We start from the raw sequence: 17,563 nt of genomic DNA, 5'->3' as shown, positions 1-17,563 counted from the left end.
TGTTTAAAACTGTGGCAGCATGAAGGGGATGCGTGGCTTAAAAATGTGCAAACGACGCAAACTAGCGTCGTGAGCACATTGCCAGAAAATACATCCGCGACGCTAAATTGCAATATGGGCGAGATGCAAAATGGCACCTTATGTGGATGGAGGTGCAAGTACAGTTACCAAAAATACCCATAAAAATGTAACAAGCAACTTGTACCCTCTCTTAAGCAACTATAAAGAAAATGTTCATGATGCGGATGATGAGCCTATTGTAATGTCTGCCATTTCCCATGCTGTGCAGATGATAGATGCTGCATCACCACAATCACGGGTGGTGCCGCCATCTCCATCGGTAACAGCAAGGGAAGTGTTAACACACTCTGCACCTGTAGAGGAAGTTGTTAATACCATACGTAGCAGCAGCAGATTAAACTCCCAGCCAGGTAACCAGGTCAAAGGTAGCAGCGCTACCGGTCTGCATCCCATTCGGACAATAACTGTTCCGAACAGAAATGCAGATGCGAATGGTGTAGTGCCCACGAGGGAAGTAGTAATGCATTGTCCTTGGACAAGAGCAGAACTAAATTCCATCATAAATGATTTCCCCGATCCCAAAAAGGAACTAGCCAAATGTCAATGATTTTTGAGAAATTTGGGTAGTTCTCATGAGCCAACTAATAAAGATTGGCGTGTGGTGTTAAGGGCCTGTCTACCATGCAATACCGACGTGACAAATTTTATCACGGATTGTGTATTGGATGGTGACGTTCCCTTAACAGACCAAGTAAACCAAGGTAACATTTCCCACATTGTAACTCAATTGGGTATATATTTTCCAGTAGTAGTTAACTGGAACAAAATTTTCACCATCAAACAGAAAGAGAGTGAGACTGCAGAAGATTATTGCGATCGGGCTCTGCAGGCTATCACCCAGTACACTGGGATAGAAGATATTAAAGATAGCACTCACCACAGGGGAATGATAGTCACGGTACTCATGGAAGGTCTGAGAGACGACTTAAAGACTCGGGCTCAGACCTCACTGCCTGGCTGGAGGGGACTTACAGTAGATAACCTCATAGAGTCTGCTATAGAACATGATAAAAATATCACAAAGAAGAGAGAGACCCAGGGCGAAAAACTAATTGCTGTCAGTATCCAAGCTCTAGAAGGAATGACAATAAAATCACAGCCAACCGACACACCTGCACACACCGACACACCTGCACCCACACACACACCTGCACCTGAACAATTACACGTCCTCACCAATCCCACACCACAGCAAACACATCCTTACCCCACATATCATGCACAACCACAGGTCCCATACTCATATCCCCCACAATATCCTTACCCTCCCTATCCTTACCCATACCCACCACCTTTCTCTCTTGCTCAAATCCCACAACAATCTTTTCATCCACCCCGTTCAAAATTATGTGTTAACTGTCACCAAGTGGGACACATAAGTAAGTACTGCAAAGTGAAGAACACGATACAGGAACACGAGTTTCCCATGGGTTCATAGGTAACCCCAGTATCTTCTCCCAGGCCTTATATGACTGTTTACAATCTTTTCAACCTGCCAATGTATCTGTTCTAATGTAAAATGTGGACAATTTATTGTTGTATTTTAGGTCATGTTTAAATGATATTAAACTGTTGTGCTTTATCTCCCACTCATAGGACACAAGGTTGCTAAGGATAAACGGCAGCCATGCCAGGCTGAGGTCGACTACTCGGAATACTATTCAACCCAGTGACCCAGGCATTATTTAGAGCAGTAGCTATTAATAACAAGATTTAATTGCAGGAACCTGTATGCAGATACTATGGAGCTTATTCAGAGGCGGCAGTACGGTCTACGACCGCACGGCCACCTCGATGTTTTGCCAGTGCGCATGCGCATGAGGGAGCCGGCTCCCTCGTGTGCATGCGTGAGACCCGCTACAACCGACAGCGCTGGTCATAGTGGGTCTCTTTCCAAAGGGGGTGAGCAGTCGATGTTGATTGACAGCTTGCCCCGTTTGGAAGGCGGGCCGGGGGAGTGGCAGCCCAAACGGAGGCGTTCCTATGGGAACGCCTGCCGTTTGGGGGAGGCCCCACTGACATCACTAGTGATGTCAGTGGAGAGCTTCCGGCTCAGACAGAGCCAGAAGCTCTCCGGGGCTTACGACAATGGGAGACCCTACCCTAGGGTCACGTCGTAAGCCCCGATGGTCGCGATGGTCTTTGACCATCGCGACCATCACCCGAGCGGTCGTTAGAGCTGTGTGTGTTAACCCACAGCCTAACGACCGCAACAGTGGCGGGCGGTCAGGATGCAAGTGGCCGCCCAGTTTCTGAGCGACCGCTTGCATCCTCCGACCCCCTCTGAATGAGGCCCCATATCCCTAGAATTATTAAAAAAATGATGGGGGGACTTATTTTACAGGTGACGTTTCCAAGAACATGTGAAAGGTGATGGGTAACAACACTAAGATTATCCCAGACTGTCTTTTCCTTTATTTGCCCTCCTTGGAGATACTGTTCAAACAGTCAGCCTCATGTGAAAATATGATAATGAGGTTACTGTGCAGGGTCTCACGAAGATGAATGAGAATAACTGAAATTGAAAGTGTTATTAACTAACATGTCTAATGCAAACTGTCATGATGTCAAATCTGGAGAATTTGTTATCATCCAAATTTTTTTTAGCTCAGGTTGTTTGACTGATCGGTGGAAAGGTCCATATCTGACGATACTACATCCACAAAGGGTGGCCGGGGAAGATACGTGGGTCCATTCCACTCACTATAGGGAGGTTAACCAACCGGTGGAGATACAAGGCAGAGACAAGGCCGATAACATGGACCTGTCGATTGCGAGCTTGTGCCGGAAGGATTAAAAAGGTGATGGTGAGATATCTGAGCTAAAGAAATGTGTAGATCAGTGCTTCCAGCAATGGAGTAGTCTGCTGTGGTCATCCTAGTTCTTTTTCTTTCCAGAGTTTTGTCGTGATGATCTGTTTGGGGATACTCAGTGTCTGTGATGGAGGACCGATTGAGGAAATGGGAGCTGATGGCAGTGCTGATGGAGTGGAGTCAGGAGGAGTGCAATGCCAATCAGGGGAGTGTCTGACCAATTTTAGTATTGTAATTGTTATGTTATTTGGGAAAAATACTTCCAGAAGTTATGAAACCTCACACATGTTGAAATGCTGGGTATACATAAAAACACACCGTCACCCTATCTTCACACACAATATGAACACAGAGGCAAAAGAAATATGATGCGGTGTGTTCCTATTGTGTTGAAGTGTGGAAAATGTAAAAACAGAGTAAAACGAAAGAATGAAATTATGATAGTGGCCAGTATGAATACCGAGGTAAATACAGAACTGCATTACAACCCTGAGCTAGGAAATACCATAATTTAATGTATTATATTTAGCCATGCATAAAAAAATGTATTATTGAAATGTTATTTTTTTTAAAAAAAAAACCCAAATAATGTAAAGTCTAAATTCCCCTTCAAGACTGCTTTTATAAGACTGGTGCATCCCCACACCTTTCACATGATCTTCCAAGATCCGCGGTGTGCGTATAATAGTAGTTTTATGTCCCCACTCAGAGACACATTATTGATGGATTAAGAACCACCTTGTGCCATCCCATGATAACACTAAATAATATGTAAATGTAAGCCTAAATTAAATTCTAATAGCAGATTGTGATAGCATGTTGTTTGCTATCAAAGGGTGGACTGTCGAAGCTGAATAATTGGCTGAGACAAGATCAGTTTAAAATTGAAGCATGCGCGACGCCATCTTGCAAATGGCAGCTAGACTCCATTTTAGAAACAAGAATCTGCAAGTCGCCATTTTGTGACCAGCGTCATTTCAAGTTACAACTCAGGAGCTAAGAACAGATGGCAATGTTTTTGTTAATCTACCAAGGGCAACTGGAAGAACAAGCTTTCTGTGTAAAAGTAAATAGAATAGACAATGGCTATTTTTACATACAAATTGGGAATCCCTGGATGCAGATAAAGTATAGTTGTGGCAATTGTAATATAATCCAGGCATTGATCTACACAATTGGATTTGTCTGAATCCTAAACAGGTCTTAGCCCCACATACAGACAGGATGGCCCCAACTTTACAGCTTGATTCACAGTTCACACAAGAGTCTGGGAGAACAGAAGAGGTTTTTTCCTTTGAACACAGGACAGGTGGGGGCCTGCTGACAGAGGGCATGTGGGACTACAATGCTCAGCAATCCACACTGCTGGATGTTCACTTTGTGTATGAGAAATTATGCACTTAAATCTCACCCATTAATAACTAGCGTCCTTATATTAAACCCCGAATACCCACACATTACATATTCACACTTAAGGTTCAATAAGCTCTAAAGTGTATGATTTAAGTTGGTTCAGTTAGTTAAATGCTGAGAAATAAAGATATTTGATAACTAAGGTATTATACATGCTAAACAAGTCCTGTTTGGAGTTGTACTGATGCATATTCTTTTTACAGTATTCCGGTGTTATCGGTGAGGAGATCGCATCATGCATTCTCGAGTTATGGATCGCAGAGCCTACAAGCAACAAAATGTATATTTTAGGAACAGCTGTTAGGATGTTGCAGGGGGCGTGAAGAGGAAGATCCCCAGCTGTTAGAGGCAGGGAGAGTCTGTTTGAACCAGCCTGTTAAATGTGCTGTAACAGATGCTTCTCCCCTGGGAACCAATGATATCAGCAACAGACTTCCCTATTGTCCTGTTTATTCTGGGGGGGTATAAATATGAGTGCACGAACACTGGTTCTCGTTCTTAATGCTGAACTCTGTATGACTAGGGGTCTCTTGCTGATGCCTATCTCCGGGTCCGGAAGCGCCTGCGTATGTATACTGTACTTGGGTCTGTATAATTTTCCTTTTGCGCCTAAATTGTGTCTTGATCAATTGCGTGTAACTGTCTGAACTTTTACCTGAATATCACTTGTGCTTTGGAACCACAGATTCCACGTCTAAGTCTTTATTTATGGTATGACTGCGTACGCAAATTAGCGTCATCCTTAGAGGTTTATAGGAAGGGTTTTAGACGGTACAGGCAGGGGTATATAGAAGTTCATTTTAATATCAACAGTGATTAAGTAGGACTGTCTTATGATTGGATAGATCATTTTGGGTTATAATGGACGGTTCCTTTGTTTGGTTGTGATTTGAACACAGATTTGATTAATTAGTGGACATATACAACAGGTATAAAAAGACCATTTGGGAACACATTCATATATGCTCCTGACGAAGCTGGACTTCAAAGACATCCAGCAAAACGCATTAGTGTGCATTTTTTTAATGATTTTTTTATATGACTTGGACATACCACTCTTAACTCCATTTGGATCTACACCTGTGACTGGACTAAATTATACCAGTTATTGGCAGCGATTACGAGCATCCGGAGGATCAACATCAGCCCACATCTCTGCGGTAAACACTGCTAAGGACTGAATGAACTTTGCTATCCCTGAACCAGTAACATTGTGCTGCCTATATGAGTCTTATTGATACCAAGGAGTAAGACTAATTATCATTGAGACTTAACAGTTTCTTATGTGGATGTCCTGTACGATCTATTGTATACCCCATTGGTTTATTATAACTGACATTGATATATGTCCTTTTTTTTAGATGATTACTGTTTTATTTGTTGTAATAAATATACATATTCTTTTAAAGGAACCGTCCAACCTAACCATTATTATTTTAACTTAGTGATATGCTCTAGCGCTGGTATCCCATTCTTCTTTTTTGTCTATAGTTACCCAGGGGCTGACACCCCTATTACCAGCTGCTCTCATACAGTGCTTTGGCCCTCTATATGTTTATTCAATTACTTTTAAAATTATACCTTTAAATCAATGGCAAGTGAGTTATTAGATATGGTAATGCCCATTTTATTTATATAAATATGAGTTGGTTAGTATACTTTCTGAAAGAGAAAGCTTATTAGTCTACGTACATGTATATTTATTATAAAAACTTGCTTGGCATTAAGCCATTTGTATTGCTTATTATAACACCTTTGAACTGACTACTGCAGCTTCTATATTAATGTGATTTCTAAAAGAAACAAATATATTTTGATGAATAAGGTTTATTATTGTTGTATGCCCATTGAGAGATGCCTCCTTTCAGAATACTAAAAGAAATATTAATAATTGCTTAAATTATTCTAGCTACTTATGTTTAAACATGTGGACGGGATTAGCTCAATAACAGCTATTAAAAGTATACCCTTAATGATCAGGGCTTATGAAGACCAAAAGAGATATTAACCCCTGAAAAAATTGTTCTGATTGCAACAAGATGCATCAGTTGTCTGTACAAGGATCAAGCCACTTCCTACTTGGAATTACAAGGATGCAGGATGCAGGTGCAGGATGCAGGATATTGAGGATGCAGGTGCGGATACTGCGCATACATTTCACACACAAACACAGAAAAAAAAAAGATTATTTTATTTTGGTTGGAGCGCACTTTGGGGGTTACATCATCCTTTAACAGGCAGACGCACGCTTGTCGCTGCTGCTTTGAGGATGCAGGTGCGGCTACAGCCCACACAATTCACAAAGACAGAAAAAAATTAATTTATTATTTTTTCTGGAGTGCACTTTGGGGGTTACAGCACCCTTTAACGGACAAGCTATCTGGCCCTGTACTTATGACACAGGCGCACGCTTGGCGCTGCTCTTTTGTTGATGCACGTGCAGCCACAGTGCACACAATTCACAAACACAGAAAATAATTCCTCCACCATTCTGTCAGTGGTGACGGTATCATATGCAGTGACAGTAGACATGTCAGAAATTGACATTGTTGGCACGTCCTTCAGTCCGGACCAGATGTCCTAATCGGCCCTTAACTTTTGACACAGGCGCACGCTTGGTGCTGCTGCTGTGCTGATGCACGTGCGTCTACTGCGCATACATTTCGCACACAAACACAGAAAAAAAAGAATTGTTTATTTTTTGTGGAGTGCACTTTGGGGGTTACACCACCCTTTAACAGATGAGCCAGCCGGCCTTTTACTTATGACACAGGTGCACGCTTGGCGTTACTTTGTTGATGCACGTGCGGCTACTGCGCACACAATTCACAAACACAGAAAAAAATACATTTTTTTTGGAGTGCACTTTGGGGGAGCACCCCTGATGCACAGATCACCCCCTGGACAACACTACAGCACCCCTCTAGGACTAGAGCCTTTATGGGACACTGCACAACACAGACTTGCCAGCCTCTATAGACTTTGGAGTGGATACAGCCCCTATGGACAACTGACTGCACAACACAGCCCAGCCAACCCCTATGACAGCAGCACAACACTGCCCAGCCAGCCCCTATGGACAACAGCAGCACAACACAGCCCAGTCAGCCCCTATGGACTGAGTGGTCACAGCCCCTATGGACAACAGCAGCACAACACAGCCCAGCCAGCCCAAGCTCCCACCCTCCCTCTTCACTGTCCACCGCCGGAGTGAGAAATGGCGCCGACGCAGGGACCTTTTATAGAATCCAAAACCCGCGAGATCCGGAAGGTGGGATGATGACTTTTTGCCTCGATTTCAGTTCCGAGTCAGGCGGGAAAAGTCGAGCCTGACTCGGATCGGGGGAGCTCGGGAGGGTTCGGATTTCAGAAATCCGAACCCGCTCATCCCTAATCGCTACAGCTACTGTATTTATAATATAACTAAATGTTTTCTTACAGTACAGTATGTCCTCATCAATGATTAGGTGTAGGGTACTACAGTAGAATGGACACTACAGTATAAGAGCTCTACTTATTTGTCTTGTGTCTAAGGACATTACAGTCATGTGGCATACTGTACTGTACTGTGTGTAAAGGCACTGCATAATGTCTATAAGGGCACTAGTATTGTGTGGCATAATGTCTGTAAGGGCACTAGTAATGTGTGGCGTAATGGGGGGAGATGTATGAAGCCCAGAAGCGGTATCAGCGCACGTAGTGTGCGCTGATACCGCTTCTCCCTGATGTATTATCGGGGGTCTGGGCAGTAAATGACAGGAGCGCTATGCGCCCCTGTCATTATCGGCACTGCTATCTACAAGATAGCAGCGCCAAGCGGCAGGGTCATGCATGAACGGTCATACCGCATTTACAAATACTGCAATAGTGCCTAATGAGTATGTACAGTGTTTCAGTATACTGTCTTTGTTCGTGGTTTATGGTGGGTTCTGGTAAAGAATTGCACAGTAGGGGTTTATTTGTTACCAACCATTTTGAGGAAAACTGACGGTACAGTGTTATTTCTCCACAGTCCAGACACCACCACCACCACCAGCCCAACCACCACAGGCCCATCAGGACAGCAGTTAAGCTGGCCCAAGTAGACCTCCCCCAGCCAGACTTACCCCAGCCAGTAAGTACTCTCCAATTACTCCTTTGCTCACCTTGCTTCCCAACTTTATCAAGTACTGAGTGTTTTTTTTTGGGGGGGGGGGTTTCACTGTTATTCTCCCTCCTGTACAGTGCCTCCTTAAAACCCTTTATATATTTCACATTTTCTATCATGTCCCCACTTACATTCTCTGCTCCAAACTACAGTATACCGTACATGTTAAAATCTTCTCAGCTTTCACTGGTAACAGTAAGTTTTGCAATATACTGTACTGTAGCCCATACACATACAGTAAGGTCTCCAGAAATGGGCACAGTATTCCAGATGTGGCCGTACCAATGCCCTGTACTGGACAGTACATATTGTACTGTACAGGATACACTGGCATCATTACTGTTCTTCTATTTTCCTGCTACTGGTTCCTCCCCCTATGCAACCATGCATCTTACAGTACTTGCCTTTCTCATTGCTGTGTTGCATTGCTTCCCTGCCTATTAACTCACTTAAAGTCATCATGTTGTACTATAGAAATGTGGCCAAATTGCTTACAAATACCGCCGAGTAACTACAGTACTGTTTTAATTGCACAAGCCAAGATTTGTTTCTTGTACTGTATTGCTCTTCAATTCTCGTGCAGTATGTACAGTCTTTCAGTATATTGTCTTTGTTTATGGTGTTATGAAGGGTTCTGGTAAAGAATTGTACAGTAGGGGTTTATTTGTTTCCAAAACATTTTGAGGGAAAGTGACGGTACAGTGTTATTTTTCCACAGTCCAGACACCACCACCACCACCAGCCCAACCACCACAGGCTAAGCAGGACAGCAGGGAAGCTGGCCCAAATGGACCTTCCCCAGCCAGTAAGTATTCTCCAATTACTCCCTTACTCACCTTGCTTCCCAGCTTTATCATGTACTGAGTGTTATTTTGGTTTTTTAAACTGTTCTTTTTTTCCCACCCTATGAGCAAAGATGCAGCAAGACACAAATGTATGTCATGAAATAGTTGGTAGTGTATAGAGTCAAATTCATGATTGTTTAGTTGGTCAGATGATTGTTCAGTTGACAGATCTGATGAAAACGTTAGTAGTGGATGATAAGCTTTATTCCTGTCAACTTCACTTCTAAACATGGCTGGCGCTACAGCCTGTCAAACCTAAATGATTGCATAGGGTGCAATGGTTTAGTGCACCTAAACACTAAGGGCTTTAATCAGAGGTGGACACTAATGCATGCACGGCTACTAATGTTTGCGGAGTCACAATGGCTGTAATATGCTAGGAGCATATGACGGATTCTGTGAACTCTGAGATGCCAACTTTCAATGCTTGTGGACACTATCATTCCACCATGCACCATCAACACTTATGATGCCCTATTGCTAGTGCAGTGTCTCGCCTTCTGAAAATTATCTAAACATGGCTTCTGTGGCTGCGGTTCTGCCATTTGGGAACACAGCTGCTTTCCCTGAACCTCCGGCGTCAGTCCCATAACACACCCATGAGAATTGTTTTGCATTCACTTCAGGCCACGTCCCAGACAATGCCAAGGGACGTGCTTGGATTTCTGCCACCAGCTCAAATGGGAGCAATTCCATATGCAAAAGTGGTCTCTGTGTACACTCAGTAATAAGCACATGCCTTAGGGTTTTCCAGGACTTTTCTCTCATGTACAGTAGCAAATAATCGCTCAACTGCACAAACATTGACACTGCGTCCACCTCTGCATCAGGCCCTGAATAAGTGACTTCATTCATAACTCATTCAGCATCTCTATTTTTACTACCTGTCAAGCTGTGAAGCTGCCGGCTTCTGTATCACCGTGATGATGATGCTGCCACAGCCCAGAGCTAGACTCCAAATAGGAGAACATGCCATAAGATAGTATCTGGAAGAGGCACCTTATTGGGAAGAAAGGGGAACAATTGTAGGCTCTTGTTATCATCCTCTCTAGAGAGCGCTAGCGCTATTCATCCTGTGTCTTCATTTTAATAAGATGATGGCAAACAAGAAGATATTATTGTTTTCTATCACCTTTTAAATTATGACCTTATACTTGGAACAGTAAGGATCATTTTAATTTATTGGCCTGATGAGTGCTGCATCTGGGAGAGAGAGTCATGGAAGCAGGGGCGGATTGACCCTTACCTTTAGCGGGGAAAATCCAAGTGGGCCAATTGGTGTGTTGGACAGCTTCTCATCTGTGGCCCCGCCCCCCAAATCGCGTCACAGGCAGGCAGCCCAGCTGTCGGCTCCCCCTGGCCCGCCTCTATTGCAAGAAGCTGTTTAGAAGGGAGCTACATCAGATGCTGCACACCTGCACCTTGGAGGAAGAGTGCTCAGGCACAGGTCCGCGGCCGGCGGCAGAAGATGGGGTAAGTTACAGGGCTACCCAAGCAGCCAGCCTGATTGTCTCCTCTCCACTCTGCCCCCTCCACAGGCTGTGAAGTATGAAGTTAGGGTTTATCTTCACAGCCCGGGGAGGGGACAGAGTGTAGAGACAATTGGGCTGGCTGTCTGTGAGACTCAGGTAGATCTGGGTTAGTTAAAAATCATGAGAGCCCCAGGGAAGCCACAGTGCCGAATGCCTGGGGCTGGGGGAATTAATGATGATCTGTGGGGGGTTTACTCTGTAATAAAGGGAGATAATCTGTCTATGGCAGAGGGAACTATTTTTTTAACTAAAGGGAGATGATGATGATGATGATGATGATGATGATGATGATCTGTCTGAGGGGAAGGGGGATCTGCTATACTAGGGGTGATGATGACCTGCCTGTGGGTAGGAATAATTCTGTGCAAAGGGGAGATGATGATCTGCCCGGGGGGGTTATTCTGTGCTAAGGGAAGATGATTATCTGTCAGACCGGCATCAGGGTTGCAGACAATCTGGCTGTCTCTTCGGGGAGGAGGCAGCCAGATTGTCAGAGCAGGGGGGCGCAATTTGAATTTGGGGGCGGGATAGAGGGCTAAACTGGTCGATCACATTATCGCGGCCACGTCCCCGCTACAATATGGCGAGATTACAGGCATTTTGCAGCCGGGGATGGGGCCACGATGACGCGATTCACGGGGTTCCAACCAGGAGACTTGCTCACTCTTCCGGGGTGGGGGGGCGGGATCGCCATCCAATTTTCAGGAGGCTCCCGACCATCCTGGGAGAGTTGGCAAGTATGGCTGTTGTGCTAGGAGGAGATAATGATCTATCTGTGGGGAGAGGGGACTATTCTGTGCTAAGGAAATATGATCTGTGTGTGGGGGAGGGGGATTATTATGTGCTAGGGCAGGAGGATGGTGCTGGTGAGATGCAGGATAATCGCGCTGGGAAGATGCAGAATGATGGTGCTGGGGAGATGCAAGATAATGGCCAGTGGCATATCTAGGGGGTTAGAGTGGGGCACATGCCCTGGTCACCGTGGCAGGCCTAGCAGAGGGGGGTGCCGCTGGCCAGGACATCGTACCCGCACCACCCGCCCCCCCATCACCATTGCGTCTGGCCTGATGAGCTGTGGCAAGCAGCAACTGTGCCTGCTGGGGCAGACTGTAGGGGGAGCTGCAGCAGAAGTACGCAGCCTTCCTATTATGCATGCTGACTGCTGAGAACAGCCACACCGTGGGTATGTAGTAGTGTGGTCCGGGGGAGTGGGAGGGGTGTATTGTCCCGGCCAGTCAGGAGTGGGGGAGAGGGGGTATCTGTGTCAGTGTGTGTGTGTGTGTCTGTGTCAGTGTATGTGTTTGTGTTTATCAGTGTCAGTGTATGTGTCAGTATGTGTGTATCTGTGTCAGTGTTTGTGTCACTGTTTGTGTGCATCTGTTTCAGTATATGTGTCAGTGTGTGTGTGTATCTATATCAGTGTATGTGTCAGTGTGTGTGTGTGTGTACTGTATCTGTGTAAGTATGTGTATCTGTGTCAGTGTGTGTATGTGAGTCTGTCTGTGTGTATCTGGGTCAGTGTGTGTCTGTGTGCATCAAATACACACAGTAGTGTATACAATAGATCCACTTCAGTGTTTATTCCTGGAAGTGACGTCATTGACAGTAGAAGTTTAGTCCCATGCCCACCATACAGTCCACAAAAAGAAGAAATTTGTCCCTTTGTGGGCTCATTCCACTCACCACAGGTTTATATTCCCCCTCTATGCCCACATGGATAGTAGGGAATGACATTGGACAGTAACTGATGACATCAGGGTATAAATACTGAAGGGGATCTATCCACTACTTTTAATATATATAGGGAATATCCCTTATTCACATGTCCTGATGGTGTGGAAGTGGAGGGGATAGTGTGCTGAGAGACGATGCGGTGGGGAAACGATGGTGTGCTGAGAGACAACACAGGAGGAGATGGGGGCACGAGTCTGGTTGAACCGCTGTTGTATGATGATGACCTTGCTAATATTCCTACAGAAACAGGCATCTTCCGGATGATGCGACCTACATGAATAGTGAATATTGACTTAAGACGTCGTCTTCCCAGGGAGGATACATTTCTGCAGAGGTTCCACATTGTGAGAAACCACCATATAGGTAAGGTGCATATGGAATGGAAAGGAATGTTTCCAGAGTGATGAGAAACTATGCCCCTTCTGGTATGTGACCACGCATATATAGTTTCTTATATGTATGGGGGGGCGTCGTTCTTTGTCTTGCCCTGGGCTCCGAAGACCCTAGTTTCGTCAATGACAATGGCACTGGGAAGATGCAGGATGATGGCACTAGGGAGACACAGGATGATGGTGCTGAGAAAACGCAGGATGATGGCGCTGGGAAAACGCAGGATGATGGTGCTGGGAAAACGCAGGATGATGGAACTGGGGAGACGCAGGATGATGGCATTGGGGACACCCAAGGCGATGGTGCTGGAGACACACGAAGAGGATGGTAGGACCCCTGGTACTATTAGAAGAAAAGACTGGGGGACAGTAATCTTCAGTAAGACAGCAATTCTAATGAAACCATATTACAGATGCAAATGGAACTAAATGAGCATATATATGTTATTAATAAAAAATGTTTGATGTGGGAAACTCACATTTTGTCCTACCCCAAAACTTCTATTGCTATCTTGTTGAACCTCTGTTGCATGATGATGACATTGGCTTTATTACAACACAAACAGGTGGCTTCCAGACCATGTGATATCCTGCATGAATTGCCTATCCAGGGAGGACCAATTTCTTCAGAGGTTCCCTCATTGCAGATAAATCATATAGGTAAGAAAATACTCATTCACATGCTTGCTGTGCTTATTCATTAGAGAGAGGGACTCTGGGCATGGCTATCAGCTCCTGGAGTGGTGGACATGCCCCCAACATGATAAAAATGGGGAAGTGGCCTGTGGGCATGGCATTTCACATTACACACCCTGCCACAAGTCCATACCAACTTTTACGGGCGAACGCCTTCACTACTCACACAGGAAGACTTTCAAAGGATTAATCACTGACAAGTACTACTCTGTTTTACACTTTCTATTACCATGAGCAAAACTGTCCACGCTGCTAACAGTCATATGTATTAGAGTCCAGAGATTAAATGGAAGTGCTATTTGGACTTAAGATAGACAGTAAAAAAGTTGACAGTGTCTAGATATACACTAGATGTTAGGCAGTCAGTAGGTCAACAGGGACAAAACGTCGACAGGGACAAAAGTTCTACACACAAAAGGTCGACATGGAAGAAGGTCGACACACAAATGGCCAACACATTTTTTTTTTAGGATTATAGTTAGGCACTTACCGAAAGGTTAGGGTTAGGCACTTACCCCGATGGTTAGGGTTAGGCACCAGGAGGGAGGGTTAGGCACTTTCCGGAGGATTAGGAATAGGCACTATAAGGGGCGGTTAGGGTCAGGCACCTACCCCGACGGTTAGGTTTAGGCACCACGGTTAGGGTGAAGATTAGGATTAGAAAACAAACATTTTTGTGTTGACACTTTGACCATTTGTACCTGTCGTCCTTCTTCCATGTCAACCTTTTTTATGTCGACCCTTTGTTCCCTGTTGACCTATTGACTGTCTAACATCTGGGGCTAAATTATTATTATTATTATTATTATCATTTATTTATATGGCGCCACAAGTGTTCGGCAGCGCCTTAATAAGTACATAAACAAATTGTAGACAAGTGACTTACAGAACAATACAATACAGGACATGGATAATATATATTGCTACATTAGCGACCATATCACCCAGATAAGCAACAGAGCATAAGCAGCCAAGTGTTAGGTGCCCTAGTGGTGAGTAAGATGGAAATGACACTAAATGTAATAGGGTGAGAGTTTAGAAAATGTTAGAGTTTACTCACACTTTTTAATCTCTGCCAGTGTAATAGAGTCCTAGAAAATGCAAACTCGCATGTTTTTAGACTAAAAAAACTCTTACGATTAAAGATCTGAACCTGATGTTTTCCATTTTTAAGATAAAACTCGACCAATGTGAAAGGTTACTGCTGAACTCTCACATTTTCTAAACTCTCGCCCTAATACATTTGGCCCCTGGTGTCTATCTAGACACTCTCAGCCTTTCTCCTGTCTATCTTTTATACCATAACCAATGCAAACAAATAAATGTAATTGTGTTGCAAAATAATTACATAGTATGCTGTTCTCTTGATGGCGTCACATAAAACATGAGAGCATAAGGTATGTCTGTGATGAGACAGGGCAGAATTCCATGAGAGCAGCCAGTCAGGTTGCACTGTATCTGCAGTGTGCCTAATGATATGGTCAGCCTCTGCGCGGACAGTAACATCATAGCATCTCATCTCTCGCTTCTTGTACCTTTCCAATGTCATTCCTGTGCCGAGGGTGCATTAATGCTTTAGTAGACAATCATTCCCTGTTATATACAAATGCATTCTGTACAGTGTTTTCAAATGACAAAGTGATGGCAAGTGAATTGCTATCTATTGTTTTCTTTTATGTAAACCAATGCAACTTTCTCCATTTGCTGAAATGAAAGCTCAGCATCATACATCGCTTTTACATTATACCACAATGCACTACCTGACAAAATTAGCAGCTGTTAGTGCATTGTGCTGTTCTAGCTCACAAGGCTTAACAAATACTTTTGCATTATATAAATATGAAAATGCACTGACGGATCAAAGTCAGCAGCTCTAAGCTGACTATTTTATGATAATGTTTTGCTTGCATTGGTATTACTGAACATACAGAAAAGCTTGTTGCAGCATATAACTAACCTACCACCGGGCCTCTGTCTATAAGTAGCAAATGTGTCATTTAGTTGAAGGATAAATACAGTATATTAATTTCAGGGAATAGTCTAATAATGCATTTTAGAGTACAGTGTTACCACATGGCTTGTTCAGATTTGTCCAAGTCCATCTCTGCATCATTCTCTTAACTTGTATGATGTTACTGCTTGGCCGTGTGCAGTTGTTAAAGGTTGTAGTAAGACCTGTGGGTATATATACTAATGAGCGGTTTGTCACACTGTAGCTGCAGATCATTGGAGGCTTTGTCCAGGGCCGTAGCTAGGGTAGTGCGGCCGGTGCCATCGCACAGGGCACCACAGGTCAGGGGGCGCTGTTTGGGCCTCTCAAATTTCTGTTTATTATCATTCTTGCTTGTAGCTTCCTCTTATTTCATCCCCAGCAGCTTCTGGCCTCTCCTATGTCTTCCCTGGCCCTTCCCCATGAGGCCATGACCCTTTTTTGGGTGCACTATGTCCCTTTGAAAAATGAGAGGGGCGCCAATGCTCTTTCTGGCACAGGGCACCAAAAAGTCTAGTTACGGCTCTGGCTTTGTCTGATGGTTTTAAAACGGTAACAGAAATAAATGGTAAATAAAGTCTACTTATCAGCTGCTTTCCCAAACTGCTCGTTAGTAAACAGGGGCGTAGCCAGAACTTTGTAGGGCCCATATAAATAATGATTCTACAGAGGCACCTCTGCCCACAGCAATTGCTAATTTTTTGTCCCACCGTAATGTCCTAGTTCACAATATACCACGGTGTAGAACTTGCAGTACACATTATGCCACACAGTGCCCCCAATTCACATTATGCTACACAGTGTCCCTGGTATATATTATTCCACAATGAAGTGCCACCAGTTCATAATATGCCACATTGTAGTAACCCAAGTTCATAGTATACCACATTGTGGTTTTCCCAAGTTTATTTCATGCCACATTGTAGTGCCCTCCATTAATATAATGACACATTACAGTGCCCCCCAGTTCTTATTATGCCACATTACATGCCCTCTATTCATATTAATCTATACTATATTGCCTCCAGGTCGTACTGTGTCACATTACAGTGCCCGCGTTCATATTGTGTAACATTACAGCGCCCTCTAGGTCATATTATTCCACATTACAGTTAGCAGTTAAGCTTATGCCACATTGCAGTGCCACTTACCTGTTCAACATCCACTACTCACACCAAATTCAGATTGGGCAATGGGTCAGATCCAATTGCTTGGCAGGCAATTCAGAGAACTTGGTAAACAACTTTATGACTGTGTGCCCCATAGCAATGGCACCCTTTCCACCCACTATAGCAGGGGTGGAGAACCTTTTTTCTGCCGAGGGCCATTTTGATAAATATAACATTATTTGCGGGCCGGTGCAGGCCACGCCCCCTCTGTGTGATGTCACACAGGGTGGGGCCACAATCATCGGTAATTACAGCAATGCCCGGAGCTGTAAGGGCAGCGGTGTAACTGTCTGAAGCATCCTAAGGATGCTCCAGGCGGCACTGCTGCATAGATTCTGGCTGCAGAGTAACATTATAGGTACCCTGCTAGCCAGATGAGGCTAGCAGAAAAAAAGCTCAGAGGGCCAGACCAAATGATTCCGGGGGCCTTATAGGGCCCCCGGACCTGACGTTCCCCATCCCTGCACTATAGCTACAACCATCTTAGTAAATATAATCCCTGGTTTCAACTAGGGATGTGCACCGACCCCCAGTGTTTTGGTTTTGGTTTTGTATCTCCTTCAAGGTTTTGAAACTGGATTTGGTCTTGCAAAACCATCCTTAAGTGTTTTGGTTTACGTTTTGGATCTGGATTTTAAAAAAAAAAATAGATAGAAAGCTTTAAAAACAGCTAAAATCATTTATGCAATCCAAAACACGAAATTCGGATTTAAAATCCAAATTCCGAACAGCAAATATATCAGAACCGCGACCC

At 44.2% G+C, this 17,563-nt stretch overlaps 1 long non-coding RNA gene across 2 annotated transcripts in view; it reads left to right on the top strand.

The window, feature by feature from the left end:
- LOC148504062 (uncharacterized) overlaps positions 1–13,605 on the top strand; it is a 42,602-nt gene extending 28,997 nt beyond the window's left edge. The window contains exons 3-6 of one of the 2 annotated variants that reach the window (XR_015869923.1): positions 8,320–8,421; positions 9,173–9,259; positions 12,809–12,928; positions 13,521–13,605. This is a non-coding gene — a long non-coding RNA (uncharacterized LOC148504062). The remainder of the gene's footprint in view (positions 1–8,319; positions 8,422–9,172; positions 9,260–12,808; positions 12,929–13,520) is intronic. The other variant, XR_015869924.1, reaches the window with a different exon arrangement.
- Positions 13,606–17,563: the final 3,958 nt, after the last annotated feature.

This window comes from Taudactylus pleione, unplaced genomic scaffold, assembly GCF_031769625.1.
Source record: "Taudactylus pleione unplaced genomic scaffold, aTauple2 ptg000468l, whole genome shotgun sequence".
NCBI lineage: Eukaryota > Metazoa > Chordata > Amphibia > Anura > Myobatrachidae > Taudactylus > Taudactylus pleione.
This window is presented reverse-complemented; position numbering and strand designations above follow the sequence as displayed.